General features: G+C 41.1%; 1 protein-coding gene and 1 long non-coding RNA gene across 2 annotated transcripts in view; one reads left to right on the top strand and one right to left on the bottom strand.

Annotated features, from left to right (window-relative positions):
* Positions 1 to 5489, bottom strand: part of nod1 (nucleotide-binding oligomerization domain containing 1) — a 30210-nt gene extending 24721 nt beyond the window's left edge. Inside the window, exon 1 of the mRNA XM_037980174.1 lies at positions 5210 to 5489. The gene's annotated coding sequence lies outside the window, so the exon portion shown is untranslated. The remainder of the gene's footprint in view (positions 1 to 5209) is intronic.
* An 889-nt stretch (positions 5490 to 6378) lies between these two features.
* Positions 6379 to 10590, top strand: part of LOC119617772 — a 5130-nt gene continuing 918 nt past the window's right edge. The window contains exon 1 of the long non-coding RNA XR_005234177.1: positions 6379 to 9186. This is a non-coding gene — a long non-coding RNA (uncharacterized LOC119617772). The remainder of the gene's footprint in view (positions 9187 to 10590) is intronic.

The raw sequence follows: 10590 nt of genomic DNA, 5'->3' as shown, positions 1-10590 counted from the left end.
TGGATGGATGGATGGATGGATGGATGGATGGATGGATGGATGGACGGATGGACGGACTTTTGGTAGCAGTAGATGGCACAACATAGACAAAATTTAGAAGCATCAATAAAAACAAAAATAATGTAGGTCAATGGGATTTTGGTAAAACACGAGAAAATCCAGCCCTCTTTGGAGCTCTTATACAACAAAACATAGACATTTTTGTCTTATTTTCCTCAGTGTGTCTCTCACTACTATTGAACTTGTGTTTTTGTCTTAAATTCCTCAAGAATGCAGAGATTACACATTAGTGTATTAACCAGCAATCTGAAATCTGGGTGTGCACCATTGGGATGGTGTTTGGATTAAATGGTGAAGTTGGGGGCCAATATGAGGGATTTTATAAATCTAATTCAGTAACTACCTGTTCAGAGATGAAAACAACTTCATTTGTTGTGTTTTAAAATATGTAACCAGTTTGTTGGAGCGATTGACAAATAATGAACAGGCAGTCTGTTTCGATTTAAAAACTGTAAAGCAGAGGTGTCAAACTCCATTCCTCAGGGGGGCGCTGTCCTGCATGTTTTAGACGTGTTCTTGCTTTAAAACACCTGGTTTAAATAAATGACTTGTTGCTGAGCTCCTGGAGAAGCTGATGATTTGGTGAGGAGGTAATTAAACCATTTAAATCAGGTGTGTTGGAGCAGAAAAACCTAAAACTTCCAGGACAGTGGCCCTCGAGGCCTGGAGTCTGATTCCCCTGCTGTAAAGGATCAATTTTGTGGTAAATTAGTTTATTCTGGCCCATTGGATGCGCTAACAATCTGCACAAGATGTTTGGTTAAAATTTTGCCACTATTCGGAGTCAGCCCTGTCCTTCAGCAAAATGTCTGATGAACCAGTGGATGGATTTACTGAAACTTTCAGATATAATCATTGGATCTATATCAACACTGTGTGATTAATCAGTTTTGATTAAAACCTTTGCTCCAAACGATCCTAAAAACAGTATAATCAGCTTTGCAAGCGTGCTCTCTCATCTCAGATCCTGAATGAGTTGACACCCATCATCATCATCATCATAGGACAGAGTTATCGTACAGTAGTTTTACATTATACTTCCTGTAATAATTATGACATCTAGAGTGAATTTCATGTGGTAAGGACTGTCAGAAAGAATGTGTATGTAAAGGCAGAAATATGTGCATATTAGCCAACAGTTGTGCATCACTAAAATTTGTAAAATAAAATGACTATTTACCTTCATATGAAACAAACATGTGAGGAAGTTTTCTTTTACAAAAAATCTGATGCTTAACGAAGATTTAGGCCCTACAGGGAGATTTTTCAACACTCTACTAAGAACTGCAGGATCTGTTGAGAAGTTATTAACCCATCAGATGATGAGGCAGTTTTAGGTGAAAAATGTGGTTTCATTATGAGGCATGACATTAAGAATAAAAAGATTAAGGGAAAGTAATTTGATAGGTCCCAGCAATATAATTGGAAGTGCTCTTGAATGCTGATTTTGTTTATTTGGTTTTTTTATTTTGTTTTTATATAGTAGTCAACTTTTGAATAAATACTTTATTTTAGGGGAAGGTTCAACAGGTAGTTAGGGTCGGCTTGGGTTTCCTGAGCTATCCTTTATGCTGCTATAGGCTTAGACTGCTGGAGGACAAACTGACCACATTTCCTCTCTCTGCTGCTGTCTTACTTGCTCTACTGTCATTATTTCTATTATTAACATGATTTTCTTTGTCTTTCTTCCAGTAGAAACTAAACCTGGACCAGTCAATCTATATTTGTCTGTGTCTCTATCCTGTCCTCTAACCCCAGCCGGTCGAAGCAGATGGCTGCTCGTCCTGAGCCTGGTTCTGGTTCTGCTGGAGGTTTCTCCTGTTAAAAGGGAGTTTTTCCTTTCCACTGTCGCCAATGTGCTGCTCAGGATGGGAGACTGTGAAGAGTCAGAGCAATCTGCTGGCTTCCTTAGATAGAAAACTTTTACTAATTGGCTCCTTTGTTTTTGTAAAGTGTCCTGAGGCGACTTTTGTAGTGACTTGACGATATATAAATAAACTGAACTGAACTGAATTGAATGCACCAAAATAAAATTTCACATTTGAGGCATTTCATTGTTCTTTAAGTGCAATAAACACAATGTTTCCAAACTCACTGCATATTTGTTTTCAATGATTGTCATTACAGTATTGACCAAATTATTAGAGATGAAGACTTTTTTTCCATAATTGAAGGACTCCTTATATATAACTATTAACTTAAAATCCAAGATGGCCACCACAGCCAACTATCCTTAAAGGGGATCTATTATGCAAAATTCTCTTTCTGCATGTTTTTGTTCTTCCATTTGGGTATCTACTGCGTCTAGAAACAATTCAAGCGCAAAAAACAAAACAAAACAAAAAGAAAACACCCAGACATTTTTTTAGCAATAACTAAATGTTTCCTGGTGTCTGTAAAATGACCTGTTTCAAAAACCTCGGGATTGTTGCATCACAATCTTTGTTACCTAGCAACCCCAAGCCGAGCCCAGCCCCTCCCCTAGCAACCCAAGTGGAGCTCCGCCCACTTCATCACAAGAAGACCGTCACGTTAGTTCTGCTGGTTTTACTGCTGAACAATGTTCTGTTGTCGGCTGCAGTATAGAACATGTACATGTTCTCCCATCACAGAGAACAGAGCTGAGGGGCTTCATGTTAGTTTGGATGGCAATGTCCCTGTGATGTTGCCAAAGAAAGGTGTAGTTTGAACAGCTCAGCTGTCCCAGAAACACGTCTCTGTTAAAGTCAGGTTTGTCTAAACTAACATTAGAAGTATGTTAAAAAAAAGAGAAGAAAAGTTGAAAACAACAATCAACAACTGATCTTTACCAGGCGGCTGTCCAGACACTTTTCGGGTTTGGACCCGCTACCAGTCAGGGTTCGGACCGCTGATTGCCCCTGTCCCAAAGTCAGAATCCTCAGAGTTTGAATTAATAACAATATAAATGTGCATCAGATCCACAGAGTTTAATCCTTCAGAGAGTTTTTAGGTTTAGAGACGGGACACTGAGTTGGGGGGCGTGGCCAACAGCAGCTCAGCCCTAAAACCACTCATTCTGAAAACAGGCAGAACTGATCAGGTGAAATCTCAAGAATAATATGTCCCCTTTAATATACAAAAGTGGCTCCAACTCAGTGACCTTAAACGATATTAAACTTCAGTTAGGTGTGGTAGTAGCTGAGAGTCATTCACAACACAGCACAATGCTACTTATTGAATGAGATATTTACGTAAAACTAGAATCAACATTTGGAGTGGGCGCGCGGGGTTCAATTCATGTAAATACACTGGTGTGATACCTTAGTATATGTTTTGGTACATGTCTGTTTTGGACTTATAGCCCCCCCTGGAGAAAACTTCCACCAGCCGCCACTGCTTGTCATCCACTGGACAGAATCTACTGAAACTCTTAGAAAGTAATAACTGGATGTACATCTACAACTGATTAAATTTTGGGATCATGCCGACTCAGTATGGCTGCCACAGCCAATCAACATCATCTAACTCTAAAATGGCTACAACTCGGTCGGTTTTACATCTATTGAGCTCATATTTGGTGGGGTAGTAGCCAGTGGCGCAATAAGTGGGTTTAACAGCAGTTTGTGCATGTATGAAATGATCAATAACAGAGGAACAACACTGATTAGGGACCCCTCCACCCCTTCACCTCCCTCCTGTCGCTCCCCCCTCCCACACAGGTTGCTTGGACACGCGCCCCTTCGAGAACGCACTAATGTGCAGGTTTTTTTCTTTTAAATTTGAATTGTCGTAGACTATGATTGGTAGTGCACTTGATAACAGGGAGCTAAAGATGGGGCGGCAGACAAAAAAAACTGTCCGGGGCACAAAACAGAAAACGAATAAAGATGTTGGGGGGGATGAAGAAAAGGTTTTCAAAGTGGTTAAAAGACAGTAGGTAAGTAATGTCAGTGTGTCAACAGGAGGGTTGTAAATATTCAGGTTAGTTTAACCTCCTCGGACCCTGCATCCACATATGTGGACATCATTTTTCTCATAGACTGCATTATAAAAGTTAAAAAAATAAATCTTTGTTTTACACTCATCAGGTCCCAATCAGCCCACATAACTAAGTGAAGTTAAAGATGCATACCATGTTAGAGTTCGGGTCTTAGGAGGTTAAGCTAGCCTAAAGTGACAGGTGGCCAGGGTTGCCACATAACAGAATCGTCCCGTATTTGGCTGTTAAATGCTGCGTCCCGTATTGAACCGATACGGGACGCCATTTGTTCTGTATTTCTATAATTGTCCGATAGACCCGCCTATCACACACATATCCACACTAAGTGTAACAATAATGACCAAAAAAAACCACAGGAAATTATACGAAGGCCAGGCTAGCTAAGTTGTCGTGGCGGGAGCGCCTGGCTCCGGTCCAACACTGTCGTCACTGTTGCCTAGCGACGGACGCATGTTATTTTAGAGTGTAGAAGGTATGAGAAAGGAAGGAGAATATTTTTGGAGGAACTTATGAAAAATAAAGAACTATTTAATTTAGTAGATACATGGAAAAGGAACTCAAACTGCAAAAGTATTCAGATTTTAATGAGATTTTTTCAGAAAAACAAAAATTGATGAGGAGAATACGATATTATATATTTTGAGCCACACTCCATACCAGTAGGTGGCGGTAATGCAACCTTACTGTTTTTTGCCAACCGCCATAAAACTCTACGAAGAAGAAGACGAAGGAGGCCAGTCTGTGATTGGCTGGTGGCGTGGCTCATTTACATACAACTTTGGGTTGCGAGCGCAGAGAGAGCAGAGCGCGAGCGGGGAGAGAGCCGAGCGCGCACGGAGAGAGCCGAGCGCGAGCAGTTTGTCAGAGCCAAGCGCGAGCAGTAAGAGCCGAACGCGAGCGCAGAGAGAGACGAGCGCGCGCGCAGAGTGCCGAGCGCGAGCAGTTTGTCAGAGTTGAGCGGTCTGTACTCTCAAATCAGTGTCACTGCGCGCTCAACTTGGTGGCACAATAATAACGCCATATAACTGATCACATGACCCGAACCTCACATTACAAGGTTTGACCAAACCACGATCTTAGTCCAAAAGTCTGACATGAAGGGCGGCGAGCGATACGCTTTCCTTCAGAGAATGTTAGGCCTTTAATTATGTTTACTGAATGACGCTTTTGTTTGGTTTAAATTCTTACCTGATCACCTGTGTGGCGTAGTAAACAGAAAGCTAAAAGGTTTCAGACACCGGAAGTCTCGGTGGGACCTCCCGCTGCTCGTTCTCGGATGTTTACCCCGATATCATCTAACTTTTACTCAAGATCAGCTAATGGCTGTTATCGTGATGCTGCCAAGGTGCCATATTTTCAGATGCAGTTTCGATGGTGAAATGAAAGTAACTCCGGGTAAATCACGCGCTTTCAACGGAAGACAGTTAGCGGAACTTTCAGCTGGAGGAAGTAAAACTGGCTCCGCCCCTTTTGCATCCCGGCTGACAAAGCGGCTGGCCGGGGAGGGCGGAGTTTGCGCTCAATTCTAAACAGGGCTTCCAAACGCCCCGCTCACATCTGGAGTCAAATGTATGAGGTGTGGAAGCTGCCACGGTTTCTCAACCCTCTGGTGACATTTACAGCTGTAGAGAGAATGGAGAAGCATGTTTTTGCAGAGTAATTTTTTTATAAAAACATTTTTTTTCCATAAGAAAAAAGATAAACCTGACTAAAAGTGACTTTGAATTTAACTGAGAATTATGCTTCAGGGTCGTTATTTGTTTTCCGATTTGTGATTTATATTACAAAATAATTCAGTTCATTCTGGAGATTTCAATTCTTGTAAGTGTTAGAAATAAATCTGTGTATCATTCGTTCTTTCCATTTTCAATTGACTATCAAAAATCAAATAATGAAAAACAGACTGGTTATTTTGTTTTTTACTATAACACCAAAAACAAAAAAACGCCTGGTTTTTCATATTTCACTTTTAGGCTGAGATCAATAACACAAATTGGAAAAATGGGCAGCAGGACAGAATTTGATTTTAATATTTATTTTGTCAGGTTTAGGTGACCTGGAAGTTTGGTAAGGAGCGCTAGCAAACAACAAACGTTAGCATTGTTTACATATGCCTCCTTTACACGGGCCCTAATTCAGAAGTCCGGCTCTACTCCGCTCTACTTGGCTTGGCTCTATAAAAAATGGATTGCGTCTCCACCGGCCAGTTTGGTTGATAGCGGAGGAAGGCCTCCTCGTGTTGCGGGGGGCGGGGCCGCTTCGCTCTTTATGCTTGCATCTGGTCACACCCACGACCAATGAGTGAACAGGAGCTAAGCTTGCGCCGCCCACGAAGCAGGGCCGGCCCGGCTGGCCCTACTCTGAAGCAGGGACCAAAAAAGCAGGGACCGACCTTGAAAAAATGCAGATGTGAACGCTCGCAAAACGAGCCGAGTAGAGTGGAGCCGGGACCTTTAGGGTCTGTGTAAAAGGGGCATAAGTGTCTCTCCAGCATTTCTCAGGGCTGTAATAAGCATCTCTGCATGTATGACATACTCCATCATGCTTTCACTGCTTGTTTTCTTCAGAGAAGTCCGTTCAGTATAAAGACTGATAAATCTCGGTTTACCTTTTCACACATAATAGTCTCTAAATATCTTTAGTGCTCTGTGTCCATCATTGGCAGCTTCTCTCATCACGAATGATCTACTTTTATCGTTATTAACGCTCCATAGGCCTGGTGTGACAGCTCTTCCTGCTGTCACACACACCAGAGACAAGGCTGAATGGTAACTCTTTTAGTTTTTAATTTTCATTCTTAAAATGAGTTTATATATTAATGATTGGGTAGTTTTAGATTTTCATTTTCAATTAAAACTGATTTTCAGCCTGACTCTGTAGTTGACTATTTGCAGTGCACACATCTAGTTAACTTTATTTGTCAGGTGGCCATATTTTGGTTAATATACAACAGATTAACTTCCTTTTTGTTTTGAGTTACCAGTTTACCACAAAGAAGAGTCCCAGCTGCTTCTTCTCCTCATATAGCAAAATCTTCTCAGCGGGCTATACCATTGGCTTGTAAGGGGAGGGGTAATTTGTTTATTACTTGTTTAGTTTTCTTCTGTTGTGGGCAACTAGTTCTGTTGTAGTAGTACTTGTTTTATTTAAGTTATTAGTATTTCTGACCAGTTTTAAGTTTTTGTATGTTAGTTTGTTAATTATTTACCCCTTGTGTGTCAGCAGTGGTCTGATCAGCCACTATTTAAGTTCCCCTCATGTCTTGTTTAGGAGGTCAGTCTTTGTGTTTGAGCTCTTTGTGTTGCTGCCTGGGTTGAGGGCTGTTGCATTGACTTGTGTGTTGGGTCCAATTTATTATTTAGAAACATTTTTTTTATTCTTTTTTGTAATAAATTAAGAACATTATTTGAAATTTTTCAGCATCTCTCTGGCTGGTCTGTGCTACATCCTGACACCTGGGCATTGTCCTCTTCGTCGTTCTCGTTGTCTTGATTACTGTCCAATATAGTATCTTTTAAACCTGGTAATCTAAAGTGTCCGAAAAATTTTGTCTCCAACCGTTCATAGTTCTTTTCATTTCCATCAAAAATTAGCCTTGCCCGTCGGCTACTCGGTTCCACTTCATGCTTATTCATGGTGCTAACTTAGCATGCTTAGCATGCTAGTCCTCACCAAACATGCTGTACTTCATGATTTTTCTGGCAGCAAACTCTTCCTTCCTTCTTAATTTCAGTATTTTCCTGGGCCCATAACCTGTTAGCATAGATGTGCCGATCAGCAGAATCTGCATGAATACTGAAGATACTTATTATAATGACGGAGGAATTATTACACGTAAGGCATCAGCTTTCCTGGAACATTCACCAACGGTACCTTTTTTAATAAACTCGTGCAATCTCCGAGACACAACAGGAAGTGTCATTACAAAATAAAATACTGACATAAATGACAAATGAGAGCATACATATTATATAATTTAACAAGAACTTTTATCCATCTATCAATTTTCTTTACCTGCTTCTCCTTTCTGGGCCATGCTGAGCTGGTGTCTATACCATCCTCGGTCTGAGTAAGTACCTGCTGACCCGGACTGGGGATATTGTTGAGCGGTGAAAAAATCACTTTGAGGATCTCCTTAATCCAGCCACCTTGTCCACCGAGTCTGGGCACTCGGTGGAGGACGAGTCCATTACCATGGCAGAGGTCACTGAGGTAGTCTAAAAGCTCCCTGGTGGACGAGATTCGCCCTGAGATGCTGAAGGCTCTGGACGGTGTGGGGCCGTCATGGTTGACACGTCTCTGCAATGTCACATTAAGGACCGGGACAACGTCTGTAGAGTGGCAGACCGAGATGGTGGCTCCCATTTTTTAAAAAGGAAGACCACTTCTCAGTTTACTTTAGGGTGTTGGAAGGGAGTCTCTGACGAACTATCAAACCTCAGACCCAGGAGGAGCCATGTGGCTTTCATTCTGGACCAGATCTTCACCCTCACAGGGTTGCTGAGGGGGTCATGGGAGTTTGACTCTCCAGTCCACATGTGTTTTGTAGATCTGAAGAAGGAGAAGAAGAAGGAGACCATGTTTCCCATGACGTTCTGTGCTGCGGGGCTATGGAGTGCCTGGGTTGCTTTTGAGGGCTCTCCAGTCCCTGTATAACCAAAGCAGGAGCTGTGTCCGCATTCTTGGCACAAAGTTGAGATTGTTCTTAGTCCGGGTTGGACTCCACCATGGCTGTCTCTTGTCTCCGATCCTGTTTGTGGTGTTTATGGACAGGATCTCAAGGCACAGTCATGGAGAGGAGTGTGTCTGGTTTGGGAACCTCAGGATCTTGTCTTTGCTTTTTGTGGATGATGTGTCCAATAAAGGTTAAAAAACAGAAACAACTGGACTTCTATTCTGTAGCTGAAGACGTTTCACTTCTCATCTGAGGAGCTTTCTCAATTCAAAAGGGAGAGAGTGTGGAGTTCAAGCATTTAAAGCTGAGACGTTCTGTAAGCTAGGTTCACATGCAGATTGTCCTCCCTCTACTCTCAATAGAGCGTACTCTCTCCTTTTTGAATAATAAGAAAGAAGGAGGCAGAGGAATATGTGTGTGTGTGGTCTTGTGTCCTTTCTTTAACAGGTTTCCAGGGATGGATTCCAGATGTCCAGGAACAAGCGGTGAGGTGAGTATTGTATGCAGCAATCTCTTGTTTGCCCGCCATGCCCATCTTCACCTGCTCCAAGTTAGTAATGATTCACCTGTTTCCACTTCTCCTAATTACCTGCAGTCTTTAAAACCTGCTCCTTTCCCTTACTTGTCCATTGTCCCTTTCATGCACTGTGTGGTTATCCTCGTGTCTCACCTCTCAGTTTCCCTGCAGTCTGGATTTTGTTATTTAGTTTTTGTTTGCTGCCACATCAGCCTTTTGTTTTGTTTCTTTATTTAAAAAATTATTTTTTTTAAGCTCTCGGTGTAAGTCTGCATTTTGGGTCCACCTCATTCTCCGCCACACACTGTTGTTAGCATTTTCTACTAGTAATAAAATGAATAAAGCAATCGTAGTAGTAGTAATAGAGTACTAAAACTGTGTGTGTGTGTCAGGGGGGTATGCTAATGTGAGCGTGCGTATGTTGTGTGTGAAAGAGAACATGTATATACTTACATAGGTGTGCATAAGATTTATACACACTACTCTAAAACAGAGACATAATATAACATTAGAGCATATAACATACTGAAAATTTACAATTTAACAAATAAAATGTTCTAGATACTCTTTGGAAGTTAGTTTTAGGTGAATCATCCTAGTATAATCTTAACTTTTTAATTATTTTACTAGTTTTCTCAGCTGATGAAATGCCAAAAATCCTAAAAAAAAAACCCAACTATTTTTATTTGGAACTACAAGTTCATTGAACAGAAGAATGATGATTTCTCCCTCATCATCATTCTTGGTTCAGTTCTTGTCTTATTCAGTTTCCCTCTCACTGAGCAGACAAACACACATAAGCCTGAAAGTCTTTGTTCACAGAACTACCACTAAAAATATAAAGGCCATCATTTTATCTTAGACTGTTCAACTGAGGTTATTAAACTGTAGTTCAGTTTGTTATCTTATTATATCTTAGTTTGTTTTTCCTCAATTTATTTTAGTTTAATATATCCCAGCTTTTATCATTTCTGATCTGTTCAGCTGAGGTTTTTAAATCCTAGTTTAGTTTATGTTAGCTTGTTATCAGTTTATTATTATTTTTATTATTGTATCTTAGTATCTCTCTCTGTTCCTGGTGGAAGGCGGACGTGTTTCTTTTCTCTCTGTCTCTTTGACTTCTGTACTGCCCCCCCGCCTTGTTTTCGGAACTTCTTTTTTACATACTCCTACAAACATTTTTGGAACTATGGATCTGGTCAGCTGGTCTCTCAACGCAATTGATCAAATTTTCTCGACGGGAAGGCTGACCAAAGGAGAGCCAGCTTGCCCTGAGAAGACATTCTTCGCTGGATACACGTTGGATTCCTGGAAACGTTGGAATCCTGTTTGTCTATCGAGTCTGTCTGTGGAAGACGTGGAGGATCTTTACATATT

Source organism: Kryptolebias marmoratus, linkage group LG16, assembly GCF_001649575.2.
Source record: "Kryptolebias marmoratus isolate JLee-2015 linkage group LG16, ASM164957v2, whole genome shotgun sequence".
Lineage (NCBI taxonomy): Eukaryota > Metazoa > Chordata > Actinopteri > Cyprinodontiformes > Rivulidae > Kryptolebias > Kryptolebias marmoratus.
This window is presented reverse-complemented; position numbering and strand designations above follow the sequence as displayed.